This window comes from Clinocottus analis, unplaced genomic scaffold, assembly GCF_023055335.1.
Source record: "Clinocottus analis isolate CAN_PGR_092001 unplaced genomic scaffold, fCliAna1.0.p SCAF_1, whole genome shotgun sequence".
In the NCBI taxonomy this organism is placed as follows: Eukaryota; Metazoa; Chordata; class Actinopteri; order Perciformes; family Cottidae; genus Clinocottus; species Clinocottus analis.
Window position 1 is genome coordinate 2,845,946 of NW_027175820.1, and position 16,936 is coordinate 2,862,881.

The window sequence follows — 16,936 nt, forward strand, 5'->3', positions numbered from 1 at the left end:
TTCTAACGGCAATTATAATAATTATTACCTTCCCTGTTATCATTATTATGGTGGTTGCTTCATATCGTGTTCAGAGACAGAGCTGCACTATGTTTAAATATTACTATTCAAAGTAAAGTGTCTTGTGTGTTGGTGCCTGCGTGACACGTGTAGTGTAGTCCTTGTTAGTTTGTGGTTGTGTAGTTTAAAATGTAAACTTTGATTATTGTTTGATTTAATCCAGAAAAGTTTAATGTAATGAGGAATCCTGAATGTTTCCATCTCAGCTGGTGGAGACAATGTTGTTGGTCGTGCTGGCCTCTCAATCTACAAGTCTTCAGATGAGGAAGAGGAAAGTGAGTTTGATTCTTCTTCTTCTTCTTCTTCTTCTTCTTCTTCTTTGGAGGAGGAGTAGTAGGAGGAGGAAGACATCTTGTCCGACTGGGAGAGTGAAGATTCCAGGTACTACTCCATGTTCGTGGGATAAAGAGGAAGAGGAAGATGATCCAGCGGTTTCTTGGTGGATTTGGGACATGTTGCGTCTGCCCATCCCTTCCCTGCTCGCCATTCTCCCGCCCTTTTTGGTGTGGAACGTCCTGGAGAAGCTCCGCCCCTCGTCCCCCAGAGGTCAGGAGAGTCCACCGAGAAGAGCGGGAAAGAGGAGCGCACGCAGCAGGTGATTGTGAAGCGGCAGAGAAACGGTGAGGACGACATCGAGGACGAGGACGAGGCCTCGGATCCTCCACGACGAGGACCAGCGAAGAGGATTACAAGGAAGTCAGCGGCCTCCGCTTCAGGCCTCGGACCCTCCACCAACAGAAGATACCGGCAGTGGGCTGAAGACAGCGACTCGAATCGCTGCAGGATTGTAAAACTTTTACGTCTGGGAAGACGAAGCGTCAGACAGCCTTACCTCACGTCTGCCGGGGTTAGCGGCAGGAGCTTTTTTGAAATGGATTTTTCTTTTGAGTAATAGTCGACGATGCAGTAAAACGTTAACAGTGAATGACATAACATGCCATCGATTAAACCATTGTCTTTTTATTCCAGGTATAAAAAAGGATTTGTGTTGAATTTGTCCTTAATATTGCCACAAATGGATTTGTCGTACAAAACAATGTACGACAAATCCAAAACGTCAACAAGTGGCATGTCAGTTGTCTTGAATTTCTGTCAAGGTCAAAGGTCGAGGGCTCTATGACCTCATGTCTGTCCCGTTGTTGTGATGTCTCTGAAGCGCCTCGAGGGGGTTTTAAACAGACATGGATGTAAACTGCAACATGACTGGTTTGGTGGAGGCTCACAACTATGACACAGCAATTGTCAAGTTATTCATGCATCTAAATCTTGTTTCAAACCGGCTTCTACTTGAGCACCTCGGGGTTAATTTTCTGGCTTGTGGCACTTGCTCAAGGGCATTTTGATGCTATAAAGTGATGCTACTAGATTTCCCCATCTGGTATTTCTCATTTAAACCTCGAACCCTCCTATTATTAGCCTGCTCCTCTCACATCTGCCACAATTTAAATAAAACATAATGTCCAAAACTGTCCCCTGCTGGGAGGTAATCTGAAGCAAATTACCTGCAATGATCTCTATCATCTCTATCTGTCTTAATGTGGTTTGATCCACACCACTGAGCGATATTATAGCTGTTGTTAAACGTTGCACTAATGACGAGCCGTAACTCTCATTGTGCTGCTTTAGAGCCGCGCTGATTGAGCTCGATCATTTGTTATGCTCATCATATCATCAATCACTCCCTTCAGAGCGCCGCACAGCAGTAGTGTGGGCTGTCCCGGCGTCAGAATAGCCACTGCAACATAAGGCGAGGAGGCGACCGTCTGATGCATCTTTTGATAAATCGCCATCTGACTGACTGATTGACAGACTTACTGACACGTATAGATGGACTGCTCGTGTGGAAAGCTTTCTTTTTAAATTTCTTCTCTTGTGTGTGTGTGGAACAGAGTTAGGAAGAAAACAACAGGAAAGTAGGGCAAACAGTAAAAATAATAATAATAATAATAATGATAACAAAAGTAAAGACAATTTAAAAATAAATGTAAATCTTTTTAACTGATGGACTGGAATGTTTATTTGCTGAATAATCCGCAAACTAACTTTTTGAACTATTAGTTTTTGCGGATGCCGGAGCTGACGTACTGAATGGTTGAGCTACGGACTGACTGACTGATGGATATGTTTCACCGACCGGCCGCCGGTCGGTAAATCAATATCACGCGGAGGCAGCGGTTGCTCCGCCAGGAGAACCGAGCCTAAATGGCAGAGGGAACCCTAATTGCCATCAGGAGCCACGGATGCGTGTATTGCTTGGACGTCTCGATTCCTTGTCTGCCTCTGAATGCTGATTACATTCAGACCCTCTCGCCAGCCTGCAGATGAGACTTAGGCCTTCTCTGTTTTGTTGCCACATCCCAATCCTCAGGGAGCGCGGGGATGAAAGAAAGATAGTAGGGGAAGTAATGGAGCTGTTGACTATGTTGTAATTAAAGAAGACAATGACTGAAGTTGTTAACCAGGCAGATGAAAGTCTCCCGCTCTTTCCTTCGTATGAATAGGAATGGTGTACGCACTAAGCTGATGAGAGAATTACAGTCCTCTCACTGTATTAAATGGGATCAAAGAACATGCGTGGTTTTTTATCACGATCAGACTCGTCTTTGAAAAGAACATCAACACCTTTTTTCCTTCAGTCCACATGGCTATTCCTGAAGCAAAATATTATCAATTATCTATTGTCTGTAATATCAATGTTGTCATGGATTCTTGAGTTTAATCCTCTCGTGGCATCTGCGTGTAATCTGAAACGCAAGCATGTGCTGCACGTTTGCTCATTTGACATTTTTCTTTGGTCTGTGATCGATGCCAAAGAGCGTAGTGATTAACTGTCAGCCATTTGCATGCTGTCCTTTCAGTCGATCACTCCAAAGAGAGCGGGGCCTGAAGCCTTGTTACGAGGAGATGGCTTAATTAGAGAGTGGGGCCAGGGAGAGAGTGTGATGATTATGCATTTCAGCTCTTTCTACCTCGATTTCTCCCCCCCATCTGTAATTGATGCTTCTGCCCTTTCCAGTGCCAGCCTAAACTTTACTTCCACATGTATACATGGGCTCCATTCAACTGGCCCTGCTCTTTGCTGGTTTGAACTTCATAGGAATAAGATGTGGTAATTTAGCCTCTTATACTTCTATGATAATGCTGGTGGCGTTCAACATTTTTTTCTTAGCGTCAATAAAATTCCATAAAAACACCAAATCCAACAATGAATCCTTCTAATTTCAAATTCCCTCAACACACAATTTATTAAGCAACATTTTTAAAAACATTTTCAGCAATAGGTGAACAAATCAGTTCATTGTGAAATAACTAAATAAATCATACAAACAACTCATTGCAGATAATGCCATTTCCCCCGATGACCCCTTTTATTACATAATACAACTTTTTATGTAATGATGTCATTTTTAAGGACAGTGGTGTTGTCACCATTCACCGCTCCCCTCACCTTTCAGAGAATACTTGCGGTCTTACCAAGCTCAACAACACCAGTCACATTTAGCCAGTTAGCTCCCGCAAGCTAGAGCAGCAAAAACACAGTTACACAGCTTTTTTTCTCCCTCTCGATAATAAGGCAGCTATAGTCAGCTAGTTAGCTAGCTAGCTCGGCTGGATTGTGAGGTTTCATGATGGCACTGCATCAAGAGAGGAGGTGGTGTTTAGTAGTTAATTCTCTCCTTGTGTCAACAGTGCTAGCTAGCTCGCTAGCTCAGCTGGATTGTGAGGTTTTCAGGAGGTGGTGTTCAGTAGTTAATTCTCTCCTTGTGTCAAAGGTGCTAGTTTGCTAGCTAGCTCGGCTAGATTGTGAGGTTTCATGATGACACTGCATCAAGTGAGGAGGTGGTGTTTGGTAGTTAATTCTCTCATTGTGTCAACAGTGCTAGCTAGCTAGCTCAGCTGGATTGTGAAGTTTCAGGAGGTGGTGTTCAGAAGTTAATTCTCTCCTTGTGTCAAAGGTGCTAGCTAGCCAGCTAGCTCGGCGAGATTGTGAGGTTTCATGATGACACTGCATCAAGTGAGGAGGTGGTGTTTGGTAGTTAATTCTCTCCTTGTGTCAACAGTGCTAGCTAGCTAGCTCAGCTGGATTGTGAGGTTTCAGGAGGTGGTGTTCAGAAGTTAATTCTCTCCTTGTGTCAAAGGTGCTAGCTAGCCAGCTAGCTCGGCGAGATTGTGAGGTTTCATGATGACACTGCATCAAGTGAGGAGGTGGTGTTTGGTAGTTAATTCTCTCCTTGTGTCAACAGTGCTAGCTAGCTAGCTCGGCTAGATTGTGAGGTTTCATGACGACACTGCATCAAGTGAGGAGGTGGTGTTTAGTAGTTAATTCTCTCCTTGTGTCAACAGTGCTAGCTAGCTAGCTAGCTCAGCTGGATTGTGAGGTTTTCAGGAGGTGGTGTTCAGTAGTTAATTCTCTCCTTGTGTCAAAGGTGCTAGTTTGCTAGCTAGCTCGGCTAGATTGTGAGGTTTCATGATGACACTGCATCAAAGAGAGGAGGTGGTGTTTGGTAGTTAATTCTCTCCTTGTGTCAACAGTGCTAGCTAGCTAGCTCAGCTGGATTGTGAAGTTTCAGGAGGTGGTGTTCAGAAGTTAATTCTCTCCTTGTGTCAAAGGTGCTAGCTAGCTAGCTAGCTCGGCGTGATTGTGAGGTTTCATGATGACACTGCATCAAGTGAGGAGGTGGTGTTTGGTAGTTAATTCTCTCCTTGTGTCAACAGTGCTAGCTAGCTAGCTCAGCTGGATTGTGAAGTTTCAGGAGGTGGTGTTCAGAAGTTAATTCTCTCCTTGTGTCAAAGGTGCTAGCTAGCTAGCTAGCTCGGCGAGATTGTGAGGTTTCATGATGACACTGCATCAAGTGAGGAGGTGGTGTTTGGTAGTTAATTCTCTCCTTGTGTCAACAGTGCTAGCTAGCTAGCTCAGCTGGATTGTGAGGTTTCAGGAGGTGGTGTTCAGTAGTTAATTCTCTCCTTGTGTCAAAGGTGCTAGCTTGCTAGCTCCTGCGGGCCACAGAGGAAGGCCATGTGTCGTTTGGCGCCACACAGAGTCGCGTGTCTTCGCTCTGCTGAGCACCTTCAGAGTCATGCTGCATAAGCGGACTGGCTGCCGCCATTATCCTGGGTTTGTTTTGACGCGGTTCCAAACCATCCTGCTGCTGAATGCTGCACCATCTGTGTCTCAATACACAACTGAAAGAGTAGCTTCTCAACAAATTCACTCTTTAGCCCTGTTTGTTTAACATTCGCTGAACTCTACAGTGCCAAACTGCACTGGGGACTCTTTTTTTGCAAAGTGAATATTTATTTGCGATCAGCTTTTTAAGATTTACTGTTCAGGAAGCAATGGGCTTAGGGCTGAGTGCCGATCGACAGGATAGAGAAGTGATAGGGGAGGAGTATTCAAATAAAATTCAGCGAAGTCCAGTTTGAGAGATTGTCCTCATGTAAAGGTCTCAAACATCACAATAATGTCTAATTTGCCCTTTGATTCAGTGCCATATGTAATGAAGTAGAAAACAGTTGTATTAACTTCTGTAGTCGACTGACTGTAAAATCAAATAAAGAAAGAACAATATCTATTGTCAGATTTCAGATTGAACTGGATTTATTATAAATAATACATACGCTATTAATAAATAAATGTTCTTGTCTCATTTTAAGTCAAATATGGACTTCATTTTAAAACAGCTTTTGAAAAATGTGACTCTTAAAATAAATTTTAGAAAAATGTATTTAACTGAATGGTTCTCCAGCTTTCAGTTTATTTTATTTCAGGTGGGAAGTGATGTTGTTATAAGATATTATCATCATCTTTGAAAAAAAGGAAAATGTGTGTGCCGGGACTTTATCTGCATGTGGTTAATAAAACCACTTTTCAGCTCTATTTTCCTCTCTGTTAATATTATTGTTGGACAGTGATCTTATATTGTTTTTTGTTTATATACATATCTTCTCTCAAAAGAGTTGTGCTTTGTCTTGTAGTGACTCACAACCGCTTTCAATAAATTGCCACGAACTCTGAAGATATGAGACACATAGTTTTGAACTCTGCGTAAAACGATTGAACATACAAGAGTCTGTCCATCCTTGGTTAAAGGCTCGAGTTAACCCATTCACGGTTCTCTTTTCCGAGCATGTCATGTGAAATAACTTCGTAAACTGTTGGGTTTCCCTCCCCGTCTCTTTACCTGTGTGTGAATATGACACCCGAGTCAAGGACGGCGCTTATCGGAATACACATTTGATTGGCTGAGTAGCATCATGTCATTGGTTGCGTTTCCCTGACTGTTTATTTTCATGAAAGCAAGTGATAGTTTGATAAATTCCCCCAGCTTCACTGTGAGGTGGGGTCTGGGTGACCATGTTTCCCAAACAGTGATGCCTTGGTGTACTGATGCACCCTGGAGACCCCGTCCACATCCCCGTCCTAATGTGAGAAGTTGAACCATCAGCAAAAGAAAGATTTTAAGAAGGTCTTACTCTTCAGAAGAAAAAAAATTCAAGCACCTCATGAATTGGTTAGTCTTTTGCACGCTTTTGTCATTCTGTGTTTTTAGTGAAAGAGAGATCATGAAATGTCCTCTGCGATATTGTAATGTAACAGGGGATGATCAGTCAACAGCAACTTGACCTTATATGTGGGAAGTACTTCAGACATGACATTTGCAGGGGGTCAAGGTGGACTTTGCAATGACAGTAAAACATTCGCGAGACTGGTCATACATCATACAATGATGCAACGGCATTATGTCCCTCGCTATTTACCAAATGATTTGTCACTGAAAAACGCTGTCGGTATTGTGTTGAAGATGTCGAAGATAAAGAAATGTACTGCAAGTCTCTAGGAAAGGAAGGGAGGAGGAAGGGAGAAAGAAAGTGGTTAAGATACACAACACAGTGAAATGGATAAAATGAGGCGTGTGGTGAGAGAGGGAGGGGCAGAGGAGGGAGAGATCAGGGGAGAGATGGAAATTGAGGCGATGCAGTGAATCAATGTGCTTGTCACATCTCCATCCCTTGGGATCCATGTTTTTTAATCTAATTAGCCAGCCGGGTCTTTGTGTTGCCTGTCTATCAGCAGGGGCGTCTCAAGGTCAGGTCCTCCTTCAGAGGTCTGAGTGGAAACACCACTCCTGTTGGTATTCAATTACAACTTAGCCTCAGATTCTCACCCTCCACATCAGACCTCTGTGTTCAGCAAAGGATCCAGTGGAAGCTCACAGTGTGTGTTCATATTCATTTCAACTCCCACACACACTGCTGATGCCCTGATTACGCTGATGCACACTCATTCCGGTTTCGAGGAATATTTCAGAGCTGCGCAGACATCTGCATTTAAAACTCAATCAGTCAGTCCGTCAATAAGTCATCAGCAAATCTACATTCACATAAATCTTTCTGTGCGTCGTTCTGTCATCGAATGCACGGATGAACACAATAATGATCGACCCGCTTGAAGATACAATAATCAATCATTGACCACAGAGTTCATCAAGACACTGCTGGCTCTGCGTACCGGTTCATCCTCAGTATTTCCTTACTATTTCTGTGTTGGCCAACCTCTTTAGATGCAGACATCCACAGTAGCTTCTATTGACAGTGTTGAGATGGCGAGGGTTTTTGATTGCCACGTGCAGTGAGACTGCGACTGCTTAAGGCACATTAGATGAGCCGAAGCATCGCTAAATGAAAGATCTCCTATTCTATCGATCTCAAGAGGGCGAAGGGGAGCAGCCAAACATCAGCTCTGGCTCCAGTCTGGCCTGGCACATCGATTTTACAAGTACCTAATACAATGTCCTCCATATTGCTGCCAAGCTGGAAATGCATCATAAAACAGTTACATTACGGGGCCATTTTCTGCCTCATGACGCCCTACTCCACTGATGTTGCCCTCAATGCTGACTAGGTCAGTAAAGATCTGCTCAACACCAGGAGACCAATGGATCAAACACCAACTCAAACGCTTAAAATACAACAGGGAAAGTAGCTTAGTGGATCAGCTCGGAGCCCTTTACTCGTATGATTAGATGAAACAATAATCCCTGTGAGGAAATCGGCTCGTTGTATTCGACACATTCAAACTGAAATAGGCGACCTCAATGCTCACCAAAACCTAAAAAAAAAATATATTTTATAATTAATTATGAGAGTGTAAGTAATGACTGAATAAAAGAAGAAAAAAAATCAAAGATACAATACACTACAAAGGTGTTACATATAAACAATATGTTTTAATCTAGAGTCACAGGTTTTGAAACAAACGGCACACGAGGAGGCCTGTCGTTGTGTCTCTGTCATACACTGAAACCTGCTGTACAACATGCTGTGAATGGCAGGTCAAAGGTTCAATCCCAACAGTGTGTCTAAGTAAGTGTCCTTGAGCAAAACACTAAAGCTGTTCATTTATACGAGGCTTACAAGTAAGAATGCGCCACTCTTTCTCTTTGTTAACATGAGACTCCTCCAGTCACAGCTCAATGTCTGGCAGATGTTTGTTCTGTTTGTACCTCCGGCAGCAGACTGCTTATCTTCAATCACTACCTGGTAAATTTGCTAAATACGGAATGCCCCTTTCTCCTCTAAATTACATCATTTTCCTTTCATCTTCTTCTGGCTTGTTCACTAATCACGCATCCTTTCTGTTCTACCCCTTTGTCCTCGCCTCTATACTTTTCATTATCCTTTACCATTCTAGTGTCACAGTCATGAGTAATGTGACCTCTGACCTTTGATTTCCCCACGATTGTCTGTCGTTGAACAAGAGACTAAATAACATGAGAAAAACGGAATTGATTGCAAATGCAATGTTGGTCGGTCCACCGCTTTAGCCAAAACATGAATATTATGCACGAACAACAACTTCCTGGCAAACCATCCAATAGTTGCTGAGATATGTCTGTTTCGCTGGAGGAGGAATTGTACAAATTAAAAGGTTGACTTTTCAAATGGAAACGCCCTTTACTGCCGTAAGCTAATGAATACGGTTATAAATAAAGTGAACGCTAGCACTAGCTGAGTCAAAGTTAGCTGTGCTGAGTTTGGAAGTTGATTACTGAAACTGAGAGCGCTAGTTTGGATTTTTCGTTGAACGCCTCTGCGTTCTGCGAGGGGAAATTAACAATTTTTGTCAATGGGGTCTGTGGCGTTGAAGAGAACGATGTAACGGCTTCAGTTCCCCGTTGAAAGAGGCCGTCTGACATCGAGTTAAAGTGCCTGTTTTTTAGCCATCTAAAAAACAAATCGACCCTATTTAAGAAGCTAACAGCAGTTTACCTGTACGCTATGTTGAGTCTATTTTCACGGCTTTAACTTCAGTCAGACAGTCTTTTCAGACAGATCAAAAGCCACTCCTGGTTTACGACTGAGTGTTTTTTCCGCTAAAAGATACAGTACATACTTCACATATTTCACTGTGAGGATTTGAATACAAAAGGAACACCACCGGGAAGCTACATAATAACATGAAAACTTCAAGAAACGTACTTTATCCTCTCGACAAACACAATAAACTGTGTAGGATCAAAAAGACAATGAGTGTAACCCATAGGCATGCCCATAGACTGTAGGTGTAACCGGCAAAAAGCCATAAACTAACCTCCACACTGCAGAGGAGGGATTGTAATTATCTGTAAACTCATACCTCATATTCATGGGCTACTTTATTGCTTTTGTAAGAGCCCTATAAATAGAGAAGTCACGTATTATGTGCACTGTTAGGAAACTATTGGATTTAGCTGGCAAAATATATACTCAAAAGAAGATCACCTGTTTCTAAAGCATTTAAAAGTGACCTGAACAAAATGGCTTAAAGTAGATCGCCAAGTAACTTGAACCTGTGACTACTTTTGACTCGTGAATAAATAATAAACGTCAATTCTTGCCAATTTTGACGGCATCATATATATATATATATATACACACACACATCGTCAATATAATCAGACTTGTAGAAGCGCTGTGCTTGCGCGCCCCCGTAATTATTCACTGATTATTATTCACTCTTGCAGAGTATCATCTATTAGTTTAGTATCTTCCACAACAATCATGTGCTGCTAACTTATGGACAGCTCGGAGACCGCCCGCCCGTCCCAGCCCTCCTCACTTCCTGCAGTTTGGCTGCAGTCATAACCCGGTGATTTGATCCTGTGGAGAAAAGAGGCGCAGGCAGCTGAATGAGACACTAATTAAGAAATTCAGTCATGTGTGAACGTGGCCATGCTTGTAGCATTCAGATGAAGTCACCGCTACCTCTCCGCCCCCGCCATATATATCAGATAAAGCCTGTGCCTCTGAAAGGTTGGGACATAGTGAAGAGGGATGCTGTACTACTGACTGTCACGACCACAGCTTTAGAAGAGGAGAAAAAGCCATACAACATTTATTCTGAAGAACATACAGATGTAAATGGCTAGTCCTGCACAGTACAACTTGTATAACGCTAAACCAAGTCAAAAAGTACAACGAAAACAAGGGAAGAGATGTCAAAGCAGGACTACAAACGTTAAAAGGAAGCCAACGATTACGAAAGTACAGCTGATTTGTAAAAACAGTGTCCAGGAAATGAAACATTAGAGCAGGAGATAAATAACACAACATGAGATCTGGCATGTTTGATGACAGATGTTAACGAAGAGTCAGCAGCCATGCTAGCAGCTCTCTGCGTCGAGCTACATGCTAACGTCAGCCTGCTGAACGCCAACATGCGGATGTTAACTAGGTACGATTTGTACCACGCTAACATCGTGCTAACAGATGACTTTACGGTCACCAGATGTCCGGGTTTGTGTGGCATTGTCAAGCTGGGTGTCCCGAGCTGATAGGAGCGTGGTTTGTTCGCTTTCAGAAACATGGTCGCTTGCTGTTAGGACACAAGGCTTTCTCCTTTTGATTCCTTTCCTCGGCACAGGGAAGCAAAAAAAAAGAAATGAGAACGGCTGCTTTTCTTTCACAATCAAATATTAATTTTCTTATTTGAGTATATAAATAAATATTCAAACTCAGAATATTCCATAACCTCCCTGAAATGCAGCATTGTGTAGTAGCTACATGTTTGGCAAAAGAGAAGTCGTGGGGCTGTGTTTTGGGGGTAGTTCACATCTCTGCAGAGCGTTAAAAACTGAATCATTTTCCAGAGCTGGTTGGCGTACAGGTGTGACAGGACAAGCCCGAACAGGATACATATTCATTTTTTTTCCCCAGCATTTGTGCTTCAACTCTAAAGGTAAAAATACATTTCTTCTGTCCTCTTTCATTTCTCGTGGTAACTGAGTACACCAGGAGCATGCAACTGTTCCTATTTGCAGAGAGCACTTACGCATTTCACAGATGATAACCTCTGCTTTAAAAAACACACTTCCCTAAAATGGGCATGCAAAATAAAAATTGGCGAGTCTGCAGGTAATATGTGCATTGCCATCGATGAATTATTGAAAACCTTTTTAGCTATAAAATCGGCTTGTTCACCTGTGAGCTTTTACGGCCACAGTGATCCTGGTTGGCTGTCAAAGCAGAGCGGCTAATGGAGATCACACACGCAACACGGCACACACTCTCCCTCTCTCTCTTTTCAGACACACACTTCTCTCTGCTCTGTTGCGGTTTTATTTCCTGCAACAGACCTTTGCTTTCCAGCCCCTTTGAAACAATGTAGAACCAACGTTTCATAACGGTTGGCCTTATTGTACCAGAACTAGCATTCATGAACGCGTCCCTCGCGTTTCCACTCCAAGAACTGTCACAGTCTTTGCTTTGCATTCCTGCCCGCGTTGATGTCATGGGCGTACCTTTATGTACATATTTTCAGTGGATTCCTGTAAAGCAATCAAAGCAATAATTGCGTGGCAGTGCAGCGGCTGAATCCTTTTGGCACGTGTTGCACGTGAGTCCTGACTGAACCCAAGGCCAGGCTGAACCACAGACTGTGTCTAAGAAGTGGACGTATAGTTACCGTGGCTTCGCCCATTTGTTTGTTAAAAAAAATTCATGTGTTTTTTAGAGATGTTACTGCACAGATGGAAGATGCTGCGATATTGAGGATTCAAGTTCCGCATTTTGGCCGTTTCCATTTCTTCAGAGAGAGCGCAGCGAAGTAGAATCAAAACACTGACGAAGACATTTTTAGGTGACCAAAATATTACAATTGACTTTCATTACCGGACGACAAAGGATTTATCTTTGTTGCTGTAGTAGCAACTTGTCAATCACAAGGTAGCCACACGCTAACCATATACCCTGCTTTATGGTCTGTTTGACTATAAATGGGACAATACGTTACGAAATGAACATCATGACTTGAAACTAGTGAGACCACACGCTCATGTTTCTCAAGAGAGAAGTAGAGTGTTTTTCTCTTAGACTTCTACAATCAGACTTCTTTGCATTCAGAGGAGTCGCCCCCTGTCGGCCATGATGTAGAATGCATGTTTAAAGCACTTCCGCATTGGCGTAGATTTTTAAGAAACAGAAGTTTGTTGCTCTGGTTGGACAACAACTCTTTTCCCAGAATGCCTTAGATGAGCTAATAAAACATTACCATCAAGTACTTGCCCAGTAAACCCAGGTTTATAGTTTGTTCTCAGCTGTGATGTTTTGTTTTAACCTGCTTGACGGTAAATGTATGCGCAAATTCAATATATTCATACATTCAGACTAACTTTAGTCATGAACGAGAAGACGCTCATTTATTCAACAGGACCAGTTGGATGTTTTGGCAGCGTCAAAAACCAGTTGAACCAGGCTCAAGGTGACGTCGTCTTGCAAAAGGTTGCATATAAACGTACGCAAGCACACCAACCTTTTCGGTGCTTCGTAGTGTAAATGCGGCCTTGTTACTATTTACTGCGAGATACAGAAGATGCATGAGCCTTTCCTTGTGATGTCCCCTGTTTGTCCCCTGTTATGTGTGTGTGTGTGTGTGTATGGGCGTGGCTTTCGGCAACTAGCAATCATCTCCACATCTCCGGCATCTGCCTTCAATCACATCATCAACTCCTCCCTGTTCAAACACTCTGTCTTCCCTCTCTTCAGTTGCCAGATTTGTTGCACCATTTCCAGAGGTACTTCAACCCTCGGCCTCTCTACAAAGCAGATTGACATACTTTGTATTGTGTCTTTCCTACTAACCCTCTATTCCCTGTGCCCAGGATTCCCGTATCTGCACTCCAGCTCAGCCGCCACCGCTCACGCCACCTCACCGGCGCTCTTCCCTCAGTCAAATTTTGTTTAAAAAAAAAACGTTCCCTCCATCCCACGTTGCCTCCCTGGCCTGTGCCTGGTTCCAGCAAAACTGAACCCTCACAGATGCAACGCGAACATCCACGAGTTCTTTGCTGCCGCTGTCTTTAAAGACTCTGAGTCTTTAAAGGGGGCTCGCCCTCGTCGAGCCAAAGTATTGCAAGCGGTCGCATTCTGTGAACATCACAGCAGGAGGAGAGACAAAGTGCATCCTTGTCAAAGACGTGCACCCACCTTGAACATTGCAGAGTGCAGACACAGCTGTCACTCTCACTGTACGGGGACCTAATGGATTATAGCAGCAGCCCTGGCAGCTCGTATAGACACAACACCTCCTGCAGGAGTCCTGCCGGAACAGTTTGATATCCACCGATCACACGTAGGCACGAGCGGCAAAGTCCCGTGACCTTGATTATGTGAGGAAATCAAAAGCTGCGCCACAGTTTGGCAAAAACAGACGTTTTTAATTGAGAATGGAAAGCACGAGTCGCCCAGTCGAAAGGAGGCGCGCGTCGTCCCGCGAAGGCTGTGTGTCACGCAACCGGCTCCTCGCCGTGTTCGTCCTGCTTTATTGGTTTTGACATGTGTCTGGGCAGAGGACAGTGGTCATGTGGTGGCTCAGGATGTAAGTGGAAAATTGGAGGAATTGGTAGGAACATCTGAAAAATGAATGCAAGAGGACATAAAAAAAAATACAAAAGCAGCATTTAAATAACACTTGGTGCAATGATAATGAATAGTTGAGGTCGTAATAGCAGGGTTTGAAAATACATGTTCATAGTTCTTTATTACTTCTATTTATTATCTTCAAACAAAGGAGAAGAGTTCACAAGTAGTACTGTTTGTGCTACATAAGTTAAGGAAGGATATCTGAGAGGAAGTTACCAATCCATTGCTGACGACACATCTTAAAATGAGTGTCACTGCGTCGCATTAAAAGCAGACTTACATTTAATGTTGAGGCAGAGATGGAATGAGTTCTACCAATCAGAGTCCGGATTACTAATATTTTACTGTGTGCAACGTTAAATGAAATGTCCTCAACTGATGAAAATGGCTGAACAGCTGACTGTTCTGTCTTTGAATGTCAAGTGAAAGCCAAAATGATTAAAAACGTCCAAAGATTGTGGTCGTCTGAAATGCTGCTCTGCAAATAAGCCCTGTTCCTGTATGTCATGTGTGCACTGTCATGTCCATTTAGTCACTTCAGAAACCATCAAATTTGCAAAACACCATTTGTACCAGTGTAACCACTGAACATCGTTTTGTTATTTTAATTTTGAACTGCGACGTAATCAGCTGTTAAAAAACTCTTTTTCAGTTTTTTGGGGGGTTTCATAATATGACCGGACAGCCCGGCTAATCCACCTGAGCAAATCAATCTCATCTGTTTCTAATCTCTGGAGTCGTGGCTGATGGTTCATAAATGTTCATTGAACTCACCGTAAGAACCATAAAGAAAAAAACGGAAATAGCAGCTAGTTAGCTTAAGCTCTGACACGAACAAAAGCCGTAACAATTTAAAAAATATTGTTTGTACATGTATGCTGGTCGGGTTGTTGGTCACCAAACAATCAAACACTCAAACAAGTACACCGGAGAAGACGTGCATACTCGCAGAATACTTGCAATATGAACATGCAGCCAAAATGCACTTTTCGGTTTAATTTCTACAGCGGCTTCAGACGCTGAAAGACTATCCAGCAGGTAGTTTCAGATTACAAATGCATTCTGGATGACAGATATCAATTCTCTTTTACCACCACACACACTGACACAACACGCATGCTTGACTTTGTCACCGTTTATACAACACGTGTCCTAAATGGTGACATTTCATGTTCAAGTAAGTGAAGCATTATTACAATCTTCTGATTTATGGCCTCTGTTGTGTGTCCATGTTTGTCTTTGTTGCATCGTCATAAAAGATGTGGGTGTAAACTCGTCCATTGAATCTCTAACGGCGACATTGCTCATCTCCTTTGTGAGCGAGCACAAAGCCGGTCGCTGTACCTGAAGGCAGCAAGAGAAGACTGTCATTTTTAGGGTCAACCCCTTCCAGTCCTCCATCCCAAGAACACTCGCTCACGATTCAAAATGAATATAAAAGACGTGGCATACAAATATATAATTCAATACGCATTTGAAGATATACAATTCTATTTGAAGTCATCTTCTAAACCCGCCCGGCATCCAAAATGTCCTGTTCACGTGTTGAAAAGCATGTACTCAGAGGTCCATGATCGCACTGAAATGTAACAGCACTGATTGCTTTTCATTCCCTCCCTGAAGTTCTCTGCATTATGTTCAATATTGCTCGTGGAAAAGTCGAAACAATTTCCCTCATCCTCTATAATTGAAACGGTTTATATCTGGTTCGACATTATATGCATGACATCAACAGTTGGTGCACAAAGTGTAGAGCCTTATCAGCGCTGCCAAAGAAAATGGAAAAGTTACGCCCGCTGATTGGAAAGTGCTACTATAAAAGGATTGGCATTTATAAATGGAACGCCGTCAACGCCGTATGTTGATTAAATATTTGAAAAAAATAGACGAACCCACGCGTTAAAGCCACGGTGTCCTAATGATAATGATAATGAAGAAAAAAAAACACATTTACTGGAGTATGCATATTGCATATGCGCACGCTGTGCATGCAAAGGTATCATTCATATGTCATTCTGTATTCATGCAGCGTTCACGTGTTTACACATATGAATGTTTGCGTCGTGTGTATGTGTGTGTGTGTGTATTGGAGCTATTTCTTGGCCCCTTTCATAAGCTCTGCATGTTCCATATTGTGCATAGCTGTGGAGGGCACTCCACTCTACAGTAAGGTTATTAATAAATAGGTAAAGCGAGGCGGCGCGGGGGCGAATGTTTTGTGGCTGGAATAAGAGCCCCCCCCCTCCCTGTGGTAAGACCTCGCCTCTGACCTCTGACCCGACAGCGGGTCCTCGTGGGGGCGGATACATCTTGCAGGTGACGCACTGCGCTCCGCTAACTAAAGGGGGCGGGATATGTTCACATCATTGAATGTTTCTGGTGTTCGTGTGTTTTGTTTCTTTTTCTGCCGTGCAAAACCTCCTTAGGGGCAACAGCATCTTCTTTTTTTTGTGTGTGCGATTGCTTCCACACTTATTCATCTCATTGTGTCGAACCGAATGAGAAGAGAAATAAGACACAACGCTTGGAGATGAACGTCTCACTTCAGCGTGGAAATAAAATTCTGCAATCAAAGCCGAACCTCCTCCCTCAAAATGTAATCTTTGCAATAAAATGATAAACACATGCACCATTTTAATTACTCTTTCACAGCACTGATGCCAGGGAGGATGACGGTGGAATATGTGACCGTGAACTCAATGAAACTAAAACATTTTATTCAAATTGTACACAAACAAACTGTGTTGTAGGGGATGCTGGATAGTTTATGGGTCTTGCCTTCTGTTGGAATCTTCATCCTCTGTCTCTACCTTTACCTCTATCTTCCTCTATCCCTACCTCTTCATCGATCTCTACTTCTTCCACTACCTCTTCCTCCATTTCTGCCTCCATCTTCACCTCTACCACTACCTCTTTCTCTATCTCTATTTTTTCCTTGACCACTACTTCTTCCTCTTCCTCTATCTCTACCTTCACC